Here is a 19049-nt window from a genome sequence, read left to right on the forward strand (position 1 = left end):
TAAATAAGTGATGGAAGGAAAACGGAGCTGTAACCAGGCACTCAGAAAGGAAGATAAAGAACTGATTGATTCCTGTCACTTGTGTGCTTCCACTACAATGCCAGCTTCAGCAGTAACTTGTCAAGTTTTCCACCAGTCTCTGTGCAATACAAAAACCATAACAGTTTTATTCTCTTTAAAAATCAATAAATAGCAGCTTAGGTGACATCTGACAAGGCAGAAAGCTCACACTTCTTCCCATCAACATTCTGCCCTCTGGTATTGCTGCTACATTTTATCATCATGCAGTTCAGAGAGAAATATATACCTATTCCCAAAGTTTGAAAAAAACAACCCCCTCCTTCCCAAATATGGCCCAAAGCTGTTATGAAGCAACTTATTTTTAGCAAAAGCACTTATGCAGATACTTAATTTTAATTAATAGTCTCACTGACTTCAACATTTGCACAGCAAGACAACTCCACGCTTCAATTAAAGCCTGCACAGAAATGCTGTGCTGATTCATGGCCAAAAGCATGACAGGAACATCATTATATAAAATGCTCATAAAATTTAAAGAAAAAAATATAACAGGATCCTCACCTTTAAACAGAACATTAGACACCCTCTAAAACTCACAGCTTGAGCAGAACTTGCAGGTTGCTGAATATGTGAATGCTAGGGATAAGACATATTCAGTGAAATTATTTCAGAGAAGGCAAAAGAATTTTGGAGAAGTATCATAAATGGAGACTACAGCAGGCTCAGGTCTCCAACCCTGGCATCTGCCATGGCTGGCTTTTCAAGACTGGAAGATTCTTTACCAGGAAAGAGGAGGCAGCTGCACCTTTACTTCTGATCTTTCTCCATTGTTCACACAGCACATAAATGGATTTCTATCAAGAACCAATTAATTATAACCAGACCAGTTCAATCAGAGATTACACTGGACATCTTCAGCAGATATTAATTTCCAGGGAAGAGTCACTCTGAGTTATAATTCTGCCTATTATTTCAAAATTAGCTTTGTTACAGGTATATTATAATATGATGCCTAAGAAACACAAGCTTTATTTCCATTGTCTATATGTCTATATCATATCATAAACTAATCTTTATTCATTAGGCAGAATCCTTAAAGAGATAGGAAACAATTTAGAAACAACTCTCCTTAAAGAGAGTTGGAAACAATTTTTTATTAAAATAGTCTGGTCCTGTTGATAAGCAAAACTGTGGCACCTGATGGCCTGGGACACCCAACTAAGAATTTTAGAAGTGTAAAAAAAAAACAGAAGAGCAGAACAAAACTGCCCAGGTGACAGAATTCATGTAATAAATTCATAGAAAAGAACAGGTAGAAAATGAACACCTGAGCATTTTCCTACAGGAGCAATTTCTTCCCAGGACATCCACTTCTCTCCAGCTCAGCACCAGCCTTGCCAGCCTGCCCACACATGAGCTAAAATAAAGCCCAGCCAGACCTGCCTTGGCTCTGTGGAGCACCAGCTTGTGCATTTCCCCAACCGTTTCACACCTAATTTACAGAGTACATTTATCCATCCCTGTATCGCCGAGATCTAACCTGGGGAGTGACTAGAATCAGAATCACTTAATTGATTAACACTTAAGTGAGATGCAGAAAGCAAACAGAACACACTGGAAGACTTTCTGAAAATGCATTATTTTTATTCTGACTCCATTAAGCAGTCCAGCACTTTTGAAGGATTAATGAAAGAACTATCAAGAAATAATACAGAAGAGGAATGCTGAGTCTCAGGGAACATGCCAACACATGATGAAGTGCAGACACCTCTCTGGTAGTAATGAGTCAAGCCAGCATGTTCAGAGAACTACAGGGACATGTGAACTTGCCCACTTGATCAGTCACAGTTTATTTGATTTTTATGAAATTGCATTTTGATAATTCCTCCCTGGATCACAGACTGCAGTACTCATCAATTTACAACAGTCATTTTCAAAAAATTCACATTTTTTTCCACACAGAAAAGTCTACTAAGCATCCAGAACTGAAAACATTCACATTTAAATTAACATCAAAAAGCCGTCAGTCAGGGTATGTATACACTTAAGGATTATTTCCACAAACCTTTCGAAGCAGGACACAATGTTTCATTTACAGCTGCTATTTTTTAAGCAGGAACTGAAGACAAGCCCAGGAAGAACAGGAGTAAAAAAGTTTCTAAACAAACAACTTCCAGGGATGCTTTTTAACAGGACCAGACAAAACATTCCCTAAAGTTGCATTTACAAGTCAAAGCTGACCTCAGGCACCACATTGAGTTTGGATGAGAACCTACATGGGTACTGATCTTAATAATACTACAGGGGCAAATTTTGCACTGGGGAGACTTGCTCTTGAACAAATGTTTTCCAATGTATTAGGCATAGAGAAGCTTTTTTTCTGCATCAAGAACCACAAGTCACATTCCTTAATCTGTTTCTTTTCTTGACCAAATACACTGTGGACAACCTACAGAGGATGCCCCTCGGTCTTCCTCTTTGAAGCTCCCATCTGCAATTTCCACTAACAATGAAAATATATGGATTTTTCTCCCCTCAAAAATCAGTCACATACAAAAAATATATATATTCTAAGTTATTAGAGACAATCAACACTAAGAAGTTCTGATAGAGTTTTTTACTGAGTTAAATCAAGTGCCACCAGAGCCCACAGTAATGCAAAAACAGGGAGAGCTAAAGATGACAAGCAGCAGGAATAGCTGTGCAAGATGCATAAGAATACAGGAACAAATCTGGTGACAGGTCTAATTTAACACAAAAGGAAATAAACTCTAATTCCACATTTACCAGGCCTTCCTAGATCTAGTTATGCATGAAGAATATAAAAATGAAATAAGATATATTTAACTGTGCATCCCAACATCAGTCTCAGGTGAGAAACTTCACTTGTGACCCTGAAACATCTAAACATCTGCAGCTCCTCTCACAACAGGGACCACTTTAAGGTCATAATTCCAGCAGAATCACTGCCCAGCCAGGCACAGGATGATGCAGGACTGTCCACTTGTATCATACCCATCCAGACATTTTCTCCACATACTCCTGCACCTTTTCACCCACTCAGGAGTGAACAGGCAAAGGGAAGAGAGCTGGTCTACAAAAATAATAATGGTCCACATCTCAAAACCCTAACTGTAAACCATCTCCCTGACCATAATTAAATGAACCAAAAGTTTAATAAGACTGGACATATTTAATTCTTTGCACTCTATAGATTAAAGAACAATTAAGAGGCTGGAAGCTGAAAAGTGGCTTAAACTAAAGTTACACAATTGTGAGGACGAAATTCATTTGGTCACAGGAAAGCGTTTACATATTTAATATAGGATATTTTGAATAGGTTTGTATTGGCCTAAAAATAGTTTCTTGAATAGATTATTATTGCAGTAAAATGCTTGCTTTATACCTGAGTAATGAGACCACCAAATGTTAAAAACCCCACATGTAGAATTGTGAAGGTTCTTGACCATTTATCTCTGCTGCTAACTCAAAGCTGTAGAGGTTTAGACCACTATATTCAATTAAATCAATTTCAGACTACAATTTTCTAATACTTTCTTTGCAGTTAAATACAACACTGGCCAATGCTTACCAGGTTGCAATGCTAAGCAATTCAAGTGATAATCACAATGATGAATGTGTAATCTAATGCCCATTTGCCTTGATTTGTACTAACTATTACATATAAGCCTCATGCATCCATTTTAAGTCACTGGGAAGAATCATATTTTTCCTGATATGAGTCAGTGTTTGGTCTGAACTTAGGCAGTTCATTTTTATTTGTTTGCATTAACCAGAATCAGTCTTCACACATAGAGGAAGATGCCTGGGGCTGCACAGTCCTCTGCAATCTCAGCAATTGGCCCTCTCATTCCATGTGATAGTTATGTTGAAAAAATAAGATCAACCAAATTTCCAACTGCCCTAACAACTGTGGGAGAAACAGATCAGACTGTTCTTTACTTCTGAAGAAAAGGTCCCAAAAAGGTCAGTCTTTCATATGAAATACAGATCATTAACACTGGATACACAACTATGATGATGCTCACTTTTTGTTTAACTGGGATTTGATTGCACCTATTTTAGGATGTTCTATACTTTATATATATGGCTTTTAAAGTCCCTTCCAAACCATTTTATGATTCTAAAATGCCCCAACTCTTTCATGTACTACTCCTTGGCTGCAAACAAAGCTCAAAAACATAGAGAAATTATGATTTTTATTGACAACACAATAGTTTTGTGTTGAGTAAAGAGGCTGAATGAAACCACACCTGCTTTCATGCAAACTCTCACATTACGTGAGTTACATGCAAACACAACATGTAACAGAACAACTGACTGCTCATTCCTAAAAGTGTCCAAACTCCAATTAGAATAAAATGATAGAATTCTCAAGTATCTGAAAAGACACTGCATTAAATGGTAAGAATTCCAAGGTCAAACACCCACCTTGCGAAGTGCTTTAGCCTGATTTGCACTCACCTTTTTTCAGAGACTAATTGCAGAAACAGCACCCAAACAATTATAGTTTGTGACCTTTTAACATAAATGATAATTTCTTAGGCTTATTCTTTTATATTCCATCCCATATTCTTCCAAATAAAAGCTGCCCAAAAATACTTTGCATGAAAAACTAAATGTTCCCAGTGACAACTCTGATCAAGTCATTCTTTGCACATGAACACTGAAAGATGCAACAACAGCAAGAACCACTAGTTATTCTTATAACTTCAAGACTAAACCCTAAATATAGTATGTTTTCAAATCCTCTTTCCTAAAATTCAAGTAATATGTTCATTGCTTTAACTGAAAGCTAACAAAGTACAACTTGTATTGTGCTGCAGGCCATAAAGGCAATGTTCTTTATTTGAGTCATGGTTGGATGAGGATGAAAAGTAGTTTTTGAAAATTTACAACAGTTTTGACACTAGTGTGTGTTTATCGTTACAAGTTATCCCTCTCTATTTATCAGACTGACTCTAGACCTTTCTCTACCTTCAAAAAGACAATTTTTATCAATTCTTCATGTCCTTACAGCTAACCATAGCAAACTGCATAGAACACATAGGAAATCCATAAAAAAGAATAAGGATAAGAGAAAGAATGTGGAATAAGAAAGAATATGGATAAGAGAAGGACCCCAGTGTCTGCTACACTAAGGCAAGAGAGGCTATGGTTTAAAAGGAACATTTAGTAATTAATTTGCCTTTAGCACAGCACTCAAGTGACATTTTGCTACCATTTACCTATCCTGAGTAAACATTCTGCTACATAAAAAATGTTCCCAAGGAAAAGGAAATTAGAATTATTGGAAGCCCTTTCTCCTCCACCCTAAACTGACACATCACCAGCACTGCTTCCAGTACTTCACAGCAGACAGCTGTACTTTGCTTGTGAATCCCATGAAAATCTTTATTTCTCTACCCCAAACAAACCCTTATTCAAAATAAAACTGTTCTTAATTTCTGGAGAGTATTTGGGAGGCTTGGTTTCATACAAAACAGGGGGTGCCTATCTGCATGTGGCAGCCCTTGCTAGTTTTGTAAATTGAGACTCGGGGTTTACAGCTGGAAAAATGAACTCTCAATTATGGAACAATTTCAATACCTAGTCTTCTAAATTTGACTTTCTGAAAGATGAATTCCCAGCCTTGACTGACTGCACCAATATGCAAATACAGGTCCACAACATGACTACATTATTTATTGCAGGGCACACACCAGCCTGCAGGAAACATCCCTGACATCAGACTCTGCAGGTGCCTCCAGGAGCCACCACGACTACCAGGAATTTTTTTTAACAGAACCCAAAAGGGCAAGGAGAGCCTACAACTGATTCTGGAGCTTCACAAATGACCCCAGGATGGTAAAGCAGAGGTAAAAATGTAGACAGTCTGTCACAACAAGCACCAAAGCTTTGCAGGAGCAAAAAGAACCCTAATCTTTCTGCAAGGTGCCACAGTTCTAACTTACAGCTAAGACAGCACCAAAGACAAACAACTGCTGCTGTTTTCAAAGACTTGAGACTTAAAGGCTTGGCTAACAAAAGATTTTCTACCCCCTTTTTATCAGATACCATTTTCTGTGGGATAACACAATAAGCTTCCAACTTAGGTGATTCTTCAAAGGACTTCAGGGAGTACCCAGAGAGCTTGCAAGAACCTGGACAGTAACACCAGGGCATGAAACACCTACACTGCAATAAGATCACCTCAAACAAGATGTCCCAGCTTGGACATACAATTAAATGGACATACAATCAATTTTTTGCACATGTGTACAAAGAATTCGTGTGCTTACATGAAACTCAGCAAATTAAAGATGACATGAGCTAAAACACAGCATTTTTCTACCTACAAGGAAGAATCCAACCAGTGTTTCTGGAACTCCTTTTCCCACAATTTAAAAGGGTTTCTGTACACCTTCTTTGTGAAATAGGCTGCATAATAATTACCTCATCACAACATTTAACAAGCACTTGTCACTCTGCACTGCTGACAAAGAAGAATCACTAAAACTTTTCCTCTCAAAGCAAGAGAAAAAGACAGAAGCAAAGGCTTAGTCACTTCTTCCCATAACAGAAGTTTGCTGAGCAGTTTACCAAAAAATCAAGACATATTATTTCTCAAAGCAAAATAACACATTGCACTTGGAAGATGTGTGCTCTCCATACTGAACAACACCTGTTACATACCTGAAGGGGTTTCTTGAGCAAGCCAAGTCTCCCCAGGTGGTAATTACACTGATCAAATCATCCCCACACATGTTGTAAAAATGGAAAGCAAGAAGTAAAGGTAGTCTTAATGGATCAACAGCTTCTTCTGATTTTATGCAGCACACAAAAAGAATAAACATGGAAAACTCTGGCGATGCATTAAGGCAATTCTTACACCCAAACAATTTGATAACGTAACATTGCCTACCAAGCCAGTTTTTTCCATAAATAATGATTTAAACAGAATACTAGTCAATTCACCAAAAGATATCAAAGATATCCCTTTATTACAAATGATCCAAGTATCCCCCTTGAGGCTATGGCTATCAGAAAGCATTTAGTTGGCTCTCCAGCCAATAATTTTCCGATCTGTTTTATTATGAAACTGTAACACATTTTCAATAACTTGTAGCTTTGCTATACAGAGCAACAAATAATTTCCCAGAACCCTTTGGAAAATCTGACACACAAAATGATTCTCTAGTCAACTTGTGTATTATTAAGCTGAAAAAAAACCCCCATATATCGGATCATTTGATCACTGGAGAGAATGGCAAAGTATTGGGAGCTTCAGGACAGATGGACGAACTTCAGGTCATATAAAACACTACCAAGGCTGTATTTGAAGAAAAATGTGAAAGTTTGTGAAAGCGCCCCGGGTGAAAATACTTTGTGTTGCTAAGAAACATCATCCCTGATGATGGATGAATTAAATTGTCTCAGTTAGCAGCCAACTCCAGGCATCCCTCGTTTATTAGGAGAATGTTTTCTCATACTGGTAATTTATTTCAACAGCTACGTTACAAATAAAAAGCCCTACCTTAAAATGAAACTGAGAATTTCAGACTTGCATAATTAATGCTACAAAACAGAAGAGAGTTTACATCTTGAACAGAATTTAATAACTAACATTTAACAATGTAAACTCTAAAAATGAATATTAATACATTCAGACTATTAAGAACTTATTTTAGGATTGTCTGCAGTGAAATATACTGTTCACCTCCCAAAATTACTCTATGTACAATCCAGTGGAGTACAAAACTCTTCAAATATTTCTAAGCACCGAACATTAATCAATAATTAATCAATATTCAGGGAATCAAATTTCAAACATCACAGAGAAAAGCATATTCATTTGTCATGTATTGTTATGATGACAAAAATATAAAAATTATGCATGAAAGAAATCATGCAAACCACCTGCTTTGGTCATACGGATATTGTCTTAATGTTTCATCTAGTTACTTTTTTAATGTCTTACTGTTTCTCTTGCAGGACAGATTGGTGAACTTAGGGCAGTGAATCTTTGCTTTTCTGAAGTGTTTGCTGTTGAACTCCCACAGATCATACCTGCTTTGCCTGTCATGCACTCTACTCAGTGAGGTCCTTTCAAAGGCACAGATGGAACAGGGGAAGGCCTCCAGCTTCTCTCTTCCCAGCAGCTGCACACCAGGCCAGAGGAGCTCACCTGAAAGGAGAAAGAACAGCAAGCACATCTCACCTGGCACAGCCTTCAGAGCAGGACACAGCAACAGAGGAGAAGCACAGCAGGTGGGGAGCCCCAATATGAGACCAGTCCCAAGGTCAGGAAGAAGCCCCATGACGGCTGCTCAGAGATGAGGGAAAGGGCAGGGCTTCCTTCACAACCCAGAGAGGAATATGCACAATTTTATGCCACCCAGAAACCAACACAGTTGTTGCACTGAAAACAAACCAAATGCAAAGATCCATTTTCCAAGAACACAGTTGGCAAAGGGGAGAGTCATTAAAGAAAATGAATTTTCATTTGTCTGATGCCAAGGCTTTGGGGTTTTTCTTCGTAGTTACTCGATTGTGTTCTGATGGAGATTTCAAGTTACAAGTCCCAAATTTTATGCCTACAGAGTCCAATTTAAGGAAAAAGGTGGAAAACCCTCCATAAACCTTGGAGGGTTCTTTGGATCGCATCACAGCTTCCAAGTCAGAAATTACCACACACAGTTACATGCCAGTAATATACTCAGCCAGTCAACACACAGAGGCAGCCACAGAGGCTCTTCATCCCAAATAACCCCACCACGGAGCAGAGTTCCCACTGGAGAGCCCGAGGAGAAGTATTTAACAATGATACCAATTTGGCTGCGCTAGAGGAGATGTGTTTCCTGTGGGCCTAATAAGGAAGAGCTTTACAATCTGAGCAGAAGCCTTTCAAAGCCTCAGAGGACATGTCTTATCTGCACCACTTCTGCTCCTGGAATCCCAGAAATCCTGAAGACAGAAGGCAGATCAGACTGCAGCTTTCCCGGGCACAGATGTTGCAATCACATCTGCCTTAACTCTAAGCCACAGTCCTTGTGCCTTCCCAACTCTGTTAGCATCTCTCAGTTGCTTTGGTTTTGGAAATGCCAGGGCAGAGGATAAAAGAGTGTTTCTGATCACATCAGGTGAAGTAAAATAACAACATAAAAGAAAAACATCTGCAGATTATATTCCAAGCAAGTAGCAAGGAAGAAAAGGTTTTGAAGCAGAAGGATTTCTTCCCCTTCTCCCTTGTCTACATCTTTCACAAAACAACACTTCAAATCTTGAGATCTGATTAATCAAAGTTTTATGGGGTATTTTTAGGTGTTCATCTAGCAGTCATGAAGAATGACCATTTCTGGGTCAGACATAGAAGTATAATTAAAGATGATTTTTACACACCACTCAGAGAAACTGAGTCACCCATGGGTGCAGATCCATGTAAACATTCCTCATGATTTTTTTCAACTTATTAAAAATCCCCTCTCTAAACACCTATAGCTCCAAGATGTCAGATTTGATTTGTCCCATTTCAGACTGCTCAATGAAAGACACAGACAGAAAGAACCAAGATCCACAATGACTCAAAGACAATGAGGGAATCAGAGCACAACACAACCCTTCTGCGCTCCAGCTCCAAAGGCTGGGTCTGCAACAGAGTACAGCTTGCAGGACTCTCACTATAATAAGCTTCCTCTTGGCATTTTATAAATAAACCTGCATTTCAGTGCAGGATTATTTTAGGTTTTATTTATTACTTGATGGACAATATAGTTGCAAAATTTGGTAGTTACTGGGAAATGCTGCAAGCATTCTGAGAAACAGAGTTAGAACTGAGAAAAGTGGGACTAAGGGATTAACACTAAAACTGAAACTGGGATTTTAATGCTGAACACCAAAACTGAAAAATAATTCCCATTTATAATAATGATAGGAGCACCATATGAAAGGGATTTATCCTGTTCATCACTGATCCTAAGGTTGTACATTACACTCAGGTTTCAATACAGATGTATGAAACAAGCTCAAAAGAAAACCTAAACAATCTGGGAGAGTTAAATAGGGAATTAAAAAAAAAGGTAAAGAAAGATGAGACCAGCTTCAAAATAGGTTAACAGCAGCTACAAGAATCATTCCCCACTACTGCAATATCCACTGCAGAAAAAAAAAGAAAAAAAGCTTAACAGATTAGGAAAAAAATAGAATAGTATTAGAGGAAATATGCTACCTCTAGACCTCTAGGGATAGTTAAACACAGGATCAGGTTATGGAGGGGTTACACAAATCTCCACTGACTGTTTTTAAGACCTGGTAAGAAGAACATGTCAGGAATGGCCTGTACATCTCTCTCTGGCCTGACACTGAACTACACACTCACACAAGCAGCACAGGGCCTCAGCAATGACCTCCCAAGATCCCCATTTTCTTTCCTAAACTTAAAGGCTGCACAAGTTTAGGTTCCTGCCAGGCAACTCAGCAGGTGACCTGACTGCTCCTTAGAGCTCCAAGCAGGCTTTTGATATCTCTCTTTTCTAAACAGCCCAGGCAGGCTGTGATTGACAATTTTCTCTCACATGAAGCATGCTACCTTAAATGTGGAGTACTCGGAATGATCCACCAGGGAAATAAAGTCAAAGTACAGAGAAGGCAACGGCAACTGATCCCAGGAATCCAGTCCTGGGAAGGAAATCACAACTGCCAAGCTGGGAAAGGATGCACAACTCATTAGTACCTAGAAATACAGACAGTTATATTTTCTTTTCTAGCACTTCCAATAAATAAGTGTTAATAAAAAGAAGTATTTAAAAAAGTACTTAGAGAAATAAAGAGGGAAGGTTTGACGTTCCTAAGCTTATTTTCACAGCGGTATGAAAGGAAATGAGGTAGAGTCAGAGCTAATTCTCCTTATATAATTTCACATGGAATGATTAGTTCTGCCCCAACAGTAACAGCTTTCCAGAGGGTCCTACTTGTCGGCAAGATAGCATACAGATGCTCTAAGTGTAGCTTCCTTATTCTCCACTGACAACCAACTTAAAAGGCCAATATAATATTCATTTTACTACAGAATGAAATTCACAGCGTGAATAGTAAAATAATGTCACAACTACCATGAAACTGCAGTGGCGTGTTGGAGGCTGTGACTTTTAAAAGTTTAATCACAAAACGCATTCATGGAGAGGAGCAGAGCAGCTCTGTGCTTCAGCCACATCCCCTTGCCACCAAGGATGTGCAAGAGCCGTGGCTGGACAAGGAGAGGGCAAAGGCCCAGAGCAGCATTGGTGTCACATGCCCTGCTGAACATTTTCCTTTAGAAGGAAATTTTCCTTTCCTCAATCATTGCTGGGCTAATGCCCCCCTCTCTTAAGCCTGATTAGGACAGACATTCCACATGCTGAAGGTGCTAGAATTCCTAAGTCACCTGGGTCGCTTCTGGGTGAAATACCAATTACTGGGAATTCATCTCAACAAGGCCCACAAAAAGAAAGCCCTGAAAGACACCCCTCAGCCCAACGGTGAACATATCACACGGATAATCCTAAAACTCCTCGCAAAAAAACCTTGTAATAGGTATTAGTACTCTTATAAAGCACTGCAGTGCTTTGTGTTTAATCCTTGAATAGACACAAGTAGAAAAGCCATACTCGATTCCAAAATTTCTGCTGCAAATTCCAGCTCAGCTGCTATTATTCCTGGCTTTTAAGGGATATATATATTTCAAATATACATAATAGTAAATTTAACTATCAATGAAAAATTTAAGTCACATGCCAAAACAGCATGCAAAATAATAGCATACAAACTTTAAATGTGTGTATTTTGCAGTTTTTAGCACAACCATTTGTTTTACAAAAGACCTACAGATTAAATACAAAATATACTATTAGTTTTAGGCACAAGAACAACCAATTTTTTTATGCCTTGCCTGAAATAATGACTAATTAGGCCAGCACCACCCTGCAGTCATTTCCATAAATCTTGCCTTTACATTTAAATCACAACAAGAAGAAAACTGACTTAACAACAACAAGAGCATATTTTTCATTAAAGTTTTCTTAAAGCAAGATCAGGACAAGAAATTATTCTGTAAAGTCAACAAGCTGATGTTATTGTTTATTTGGAGAACTTTACTCAGACCAAACAAAAAGTTGCACTCAGAAATTTGCTGTATTAAAACTGCAGTCAGCCAGGGGAAACTTTCAACTGGGAAATCATGAAACAGAATTTCACAGGATCTTGATGGATTTCTTATAAAGCAAAATAATCTCACAGCATATTCCTTGTGTAAACCTTGAAAAGAACCAGAATATAAAAGATGCAATATGTTCAACTACTTGTTGAATTTTTGTTTTTGGGCATATTTGTATGTAAAGTAAATATTAAAGCAGAAAGATACACTGGAAATACAATTCAGATGAAATGAGGAATGAAATGTACTTCAATTAAGATTTTTGTTCTAAAATGATGGGAATTACAGTGCTTCTGAGAAACCACTTGTTTAACTGTATACACTAGGCAAGATACTTATAAAAACACTTTATTTTCATAATGCAACAGGGACTTTATTTCTATTTTACTTACAAAGGTGTCACCTGGTAAATAAACACCAATAAAACAGAATCAAGATTTATTTAGTCACATATTCCACAATAAGGTTATTAACACACAACTCTGAGGTTAGCTTTTCTTCCCTACCCCAAAACTGATTGGAAAGAACAGGGAAAAGTGGGATATTTCTCTAAGAGGTGGTCTAGAAATGGAGCTAAGCACACCACCACTGCTCTGGCTAATCATCCATCCTGAGTTTTAAGCATTCCCAACTATTTCCTTTTGCATGTTCACACAAAGGTTTGTAGTATTCTGCAAGTTCTTCCATACAATGGCTTTACAACAGGTCTGTTTCTAATATGTGTATTTTATTAAGCTTTAGGAGGATTAACCAAGGTTCTCAGTTCTTGAGGAAAATAGGGCATGGCAACAGCAAGGTCTCCAGCCTTCATTCCAACACACTCGACTGCTGAATCCTGCCACGGTGAGTCATGCCCAACATGGGACACGGATCCCATCCCAAGAAGGAATAAAACACTGCATCATATTAAATCTGCATCCAATTACTTAGGTGTGAACTCAAAGGGTGTGGTTTTATCTCAATGACAGCTTCTAAAAACGACTGTGAAAGAAATCTTGCACTCTGGATGGTGTTTTATCCATCAAGACCATGACCACCACACATTTTCAGTTGCCAGAGGCACAGCCAAAGTGACCTTCTTAAGAAATACTGTTGCACCTCCAAGAAGAAAATATTACCATGGTATTTAGGGTAGTTCCATACTTGTACCACGAGCATCAGTAACACAGACAACCTGCTGCACAAACAGGCACTGGCTGCCCAAAAATAATCTTGGAAAAGTGAAGCCACAATGGTACACTGCTGTAGAGCCACAATACATACAGATGTTTTCAGATGCAAAACTAATTAAATTCCCCTTTTTTGGGTCACCCTAACATTTTTTCACAGCAATTCAGCAAATTACATATGTAATACATTTTGAACATTTGATTATATGCAAACTTATATACACAAATATTTAAATCCGAGTTGCTTATCCAAGATCTACTTACTTTGGGATTTATGTATCACAACTGTTTGCGTTCTTTGCTTTGACCCTAAAAAAATAATCAGGGGAAAACATACAAACCACTCTTAGTGCCTGGCCTTGCCTGTCTTCCTCCAACTCCTGCATTTCATCATTAGTGTTACATACTTCACTGTTAATTTTAGACATTGCTCCAGTTCTCATTTGGACATCAAAGAGCTACTCATACCCAAAATACCAGCAATTTGAAATACTGGCTTCCCTACTTATTGTCATTTATAACATGAAAAGATCTTTGATTTCTTGCCTACAGGAAACACTGCTGATCAAAAATAAAACATATATATGCTGCCATGAATTCCTATAGATGGGGTCCAGGATTTAGGATAATGGAATGGAGACATGGTTTTCAGATTTACATTTCCTACTCTGCCTGGCCCTTCACACATTTATTTTTACTTTCACATCTGACATGCAGCAATATGGCCAGCTAAGGTGCACGTTTAAGACATCCATTGATATAAATCCATGGAGAAGTGAAATTCACACCAGGTTCTGTGTCCTTGCAGCACTCAGGTCTCGCTTCCCCACCGATAACTGCTCCACTTACGGATGGCTGGGGGCAGCCCAAGGCTGGCTCTCCACAGCCCCCTGTTAGCAATTCCGCCACCAAAGATTAAAGTGATTCTCCTGCTTTAAAAACTTGGTAGAGAACATTTCTCACATACAAATGGGGTAAAAAAAAAATGGTAGCCAGCTTTTTTTCTTTTCTGAAATGCCTGCTGCATGAGTTCCTAACAGGCTTGAGTTTATATTTAGAGTTTGCTCTACACTTTTGCCATTTTTTAAATTAAAAATAATAGTACATTACACAACGAATTCCAAACAATGAGAGACTCGCTGTGTTCAAATCAGCAAGCCATTTGCTTTGGTTTTGTTACTACTCCCACTGCACAACAGCTCATGTCTCAAGCAGTGGAACAATCAACATTAAGATGCAGTTCTTCACACCAGCATCATAAAATAGAATCATTAAACAGTTCAGGCTGGAAGGAAACTTAAAGATCATTTTATTCCAACTCCTTGCCATGGGCAGGGACATCATCTGCTAGAACAGGCTGCTCCAAGCCCTATCCAGCCAAGCCTTGAACACTTACCACTACTATAACCAAGAATAACTCTCAAACCACTAGAAATTTTCAGTTTATTTCCCTAAAACAGAACAAAATTCTCTTCATACGGGACTGTATATGTTATATTTGTGAACCCAACTTCTACAGAAACAGCAGTTACCACTTTTATTTAACCAGGTAGCATGTCAAGTCTATGCACAAAACAATTGGAACAGCTAATCCAGGACAGTATTCCACATTAAGTATTTGCTCAACAGCTGCAGGTGAAATGCCTTACCCCCATGGCTCTCCCAGGCTGGACTATATGGGATTGTTTTGGATAAAGACATTTCGATCTTGTAAAGCCAAACAACGAGATGCATAGATATTTACATTCTTTTCTGTAGTTATACTCCAGCTTACAGACAGGAACAACTGAAACACAGCAAATGGTGCCAGAACTACTTGCCCTCTCTATGTCAGGAAGTGCTTGGTGTTATCACAGCTTCCAACAACCACTCAGGTTTTGCACAAGGAGCTGATTCCAGGAGCCCTGAATGAAGGAAAGTACACTAAACATGTGCTGATGATAAAATCATCTGCTTACACACTTCCACCAGTGCAGGACATTGGTCAGAGACCACAAAACTTCGCTGCTTTGATCAAAACAGAAAGCAACAAACTCAACGCTGTAAATTGGGACAGAGGCCTAAAATGCTCAAGGCGTGTGGCTCTGAGCTATGGGCTCAAAGCACTTTGCAGTCACAGAGTGCAGAAAACATTTATAAAAAGCTAAACCAGGAACTTTTTTGTTTTCATATTCTCAAATTTTATTGAGCAGAAATGTTTGAGGATAGTTTATTGCTTTTACCGGCCACTCTAAAATGGGCCTCCAGCCAGCCAGGTCTTTAAAATATGTCTATATCTCTGGTTTTAAAACAACATTAAGGAAGTTGTATAATTTTTACACTGGAGTCTGAGTGACTTAGCAGCAAAAGCGACAGGTTTCAGCTGTAACACAGACACTTTGCAAGCTGCGGGCACCACTTTTGCAACAGCACCTGTTGCAGGTGGTATTGATGCTAATGCAGGAATTCACAAGGGTTAATTAACAGGTGTTTAACTCATGGCACATCCCAAGAGACTCAAACTCAGGTGTGCCAGAAATCAAACTGCATTTCATCAAGCTGAGGGAGGAATTCTGTGCTCTGTTTGTAAAGTACCAGCACCCTGAGCTGAGTTTTTGTGGTGGGTTCCACCGTCAGTATCATTCATTAAAGGGGGAAATTGACCAGAAAGTTTGTAAACAAGTCAATTACAAAACATACTCGTGCATTGCTACAACTGTAAACAGCAAGATGTTTACACTATATTGAGAACAACCTTCACTTTCTTATATATACACAAACTCAAAAAAAACAGGACTGATTTGAAATCCTATCTCCCCTTTATGCAACCTGGACTCACAGTATTTAAACTGACTTTAGCACACCTAGACTTTTAAGAAAGGGGAAAAAACACAAGGCAAGAATACACTCGATATGAGGCCTTGAAAGCCTCAATTAAAATTCAATATTGTACTTCGTATAGAGGCTCTTTACATAAAAACCCTGTCATGGTTTGGATTTAAGGTTAACCAGGTTAATAGAATCCAATAAAATAGTTCTATTGAATTATGCCAAGCCATTGTTATAACCCACACTGAAATCTGCTATTTGACTTTACCTGACTATTGGGCTCAACTCTGAACCATAAATTAAGCCTCAAACTATTTCCCATATTCCTTAAAAAAAACACAGTACATCCTTTTGCACCTTTAAAGGTTTCTCTCCTCCAGTCTGCTACTCCAGTCATGTGTTAAAAGATTTGTGCAGCCCTGCCAAGTCCCATTCATCCCAGACGCACTTTCCTAAAGTTGGGATGTGTTTACAAAGTATATTTAAGCAGCTCCTCTGCTGCAAAGTGTTCTGTTCCAGGGCATACTTAGCTTATAATAATAAAGCCGATTTCCTAAAATCCACATGTTTCGTACAAGTAGTGTTTTTAATGTCTCTGTTTTCCTCCTTCTTAAAAGCTTGATGGAATGCCAAAGCTAAGGGTACAATTTCTCCGGATAGCTTCACCAGCAGAACTGCTCATACGTATAAACATTTTAATTCTGCTACTTGGAACCAAAGCAGATTCAGATTCTGCCGCTCCCTTTAACTGCTAACAAAAAGCAGCCCCTGCCCTGCACACCTTGCGTGCCAAAACAAAAGGGCAAAAGAAGAAGAACGTCTGTACGGAGCAGCCTCCCCACGGGCACCGCGACCGCCCGGGCCCGGCGGTGGCTGCGGCGCGGGCCCAGGCCGGGCCAGGCCGCGCTGCCGAGGGCCCGCCCGCCCCGGGAAGGGGCCGGGGCAGCCGCGGCCGCTGCCCGCGCTCCGGGCCCCGCCGGCAGCCATGTTAGAGCGGCGGGAGGCGGCCCCGCGGCTCCGAGGAGCGGCCGCTGCCCGCCCGCGGCGCTCAGGGCACGGCGCGGCCGCAGGTGCCGGGAGCCGCGGCGGGCGGAGCCGGCTGCTCCGCTCCCCTCGGTTCCTCTCGGCTCCCCCCGCCCAGCGCGGCGGGGCTCGCCCGGAGTCCTCTCCCCGCCGCCGGTCCTGCGGCCGAGCGCCCGCCCCGCTGACCCCTTCCCTCCCTCCCGCCTGGCGCGGGCGGCCCCGCTCTCACCCCACCCCGAGGGCGCTCACCTCCTCCTCCTCCTCTTCCTCCTCCTCCTCCTCACTCCCTCCTGGAGACCGTCGGCACCGACGCGCCGGCGTCCCGGCCCCTCCCTCAGCTCAGCGCCGGCCCCCCCTTCCGCCCCGCCGCCCGGGGACCCTCCCTGCCCGCGGGGACAGCGGGACGGGCCCCGCCGGGAGAGCCCGGCTGCCGGAGCGGGGCACGGGCGGCAGGAGCCCGGGGAGAAGCGACGGAAAGGGAAACAAACCGCGCGAGGAAAGCGCCGAGCCCCTCGGCAAGAGTTTTGGGAGCAGGGAGGGGGTGGGAGGAATAAATAACAAGGAGTTCTGCACCAGGTGGGCTAAATAGAAACAATTAGGAAGAAGATGGTTTTCTGGGAGAAGCAGCTGAAAAGAGTGACAATCAGGGCTGGTGCCAGCTAGATGTGAGTAGGAGGTGTGTGTGCTTTCAGTAACTTAAGCCTTCTCAGGTGTTGCAGCTCCTGGGAGAGGCTGAGCAGGTGTTATCTTAGAATCATCATAGATTGCTAAAATGGTTTGGGTTGGAAGGGACCTTAAAGACTTCCTTGTTCCAACCTGCTGCTGTGGCCAGGAACTAGACAGGTTGCTACTACTAGACAGGTTGCTCCAAGAACCATCCAGCCTGGCCTTGAACACTTCTAGGGATGGGGCAGACACAACTTCCCTGGGCAACTTGTTCCAGTGCCTCACCACCTTCCCAATAAAGAATTTTTTTCCTAATATCTAATATAAACCTGTTTTCTTTGAGTTTGAACCTGTTCCCCCTTATCCTGTCACATTATGGTCTTGTAAGTTGTCTTGTCCCAATTTTCATGTAAGTTCCCTTCAGACACTGGAAGATCACAACCAAACCACCCCCAAGCCTTCTCTTTTCCAGGCTGGACAATCCCAATTCCCTCAGCCCTGTGTCACTGGAGAGGTGCCCCATCTCTCTGACCAACCCGGTTGCCTCCTTTGCAGGTGTAATTGTTACAGGCAGGTGTATCAACCCTCTTATTGCCCACACTGAGTAACAAACCTTCCCGGCAAAACTATTTCAGAGGAGAAATATTTTGTCACACCGGCTCATTTTAGCATGGTGTTATCTCTGGTATGTAGACAGAAACTTTTTTTTTTTTTTCTTTTAATAGGAAGTCAAAATGAGTAACACCTAATGGAGTGATAAAGCAGAATTTCCAAAGAGTACAGCTGTGAGAAGCATCAACACCACTAACTTGAGGAATTACGTATTTTTTTCCCTACTTTGGTTAGTCAGTGATTGTGAAAGGGTGACTAGAAGGCTGATTTGCATGAGAAATACTCTTAGGATAATGCAGTGTTTAGTTTCACAAGTTCTTAGGTTCAAAAATCCTGGTACAGTTGTTTTCCAATTGCTTTCCACTGTCCTGCACCTCTGAATTCCTGACACTGCAAAGCTGTGGAAATGTGAAAACATCACAAAAGAGACAGTTCTTCATAGGTTTTACCTAGGCAGAAATTGTAAGACCTGAAAATCTTTTAATATTTATCATGCCCATTATAAATAATTTTATTAGGTTGTGTCTTTCAGACAGGGTGACAGATGAGGAGGCCTCCAG

The 19049-nt window shown here is 40.5% G+C and overlaps 1 protein-coding gene across 4 annotated transcripts in view; it reads right to left on the reverse strand.

Moving 5' to 3' along the window:
• GTDC1 (glycosyltransferase like domain containing 1) overlaps positions 1 to 17534 on the reverse strand; it is a 293649-nt gene extending 276115 nt beyond the window's left edge. For all 4 annotated transcript variants that reach the window (XM_059476534.1, XM_059476535.1, XM_059476536.1 and 1 more), the window contains exons 1-2: positions 17461 to 17534; positions 8092 to 8209 (exon numbers count right to left, since the gene is read on the reverse strand). The gene's annotated coding sequence lies outside the window, so the exon portion shown is untranslated. The remainder of the gene's footprint in view (positions 1 to 8091; positions 8210 to 17460) is intronic.
• Between the last annotated feature and the right edge of the window lie 1515 nt (positions 17535 to 19049).

The sequence above is a fragment of the Ammospiza nelsoni genome, chromosome 7 (genome assembly GCF_027579445.1).
Source record: "Ammospiza nelsoni isolate bAmmNel1 chromosome 7, bAmmNel1.pri, whole genome shotgun sequence".
NCBI classification, from domain to species: Eukaryota; Metazoa; Chordata; class Aves; order Passeriformes; family Passerellidae; genus Ammospiza; species Ammospiza nelsoni.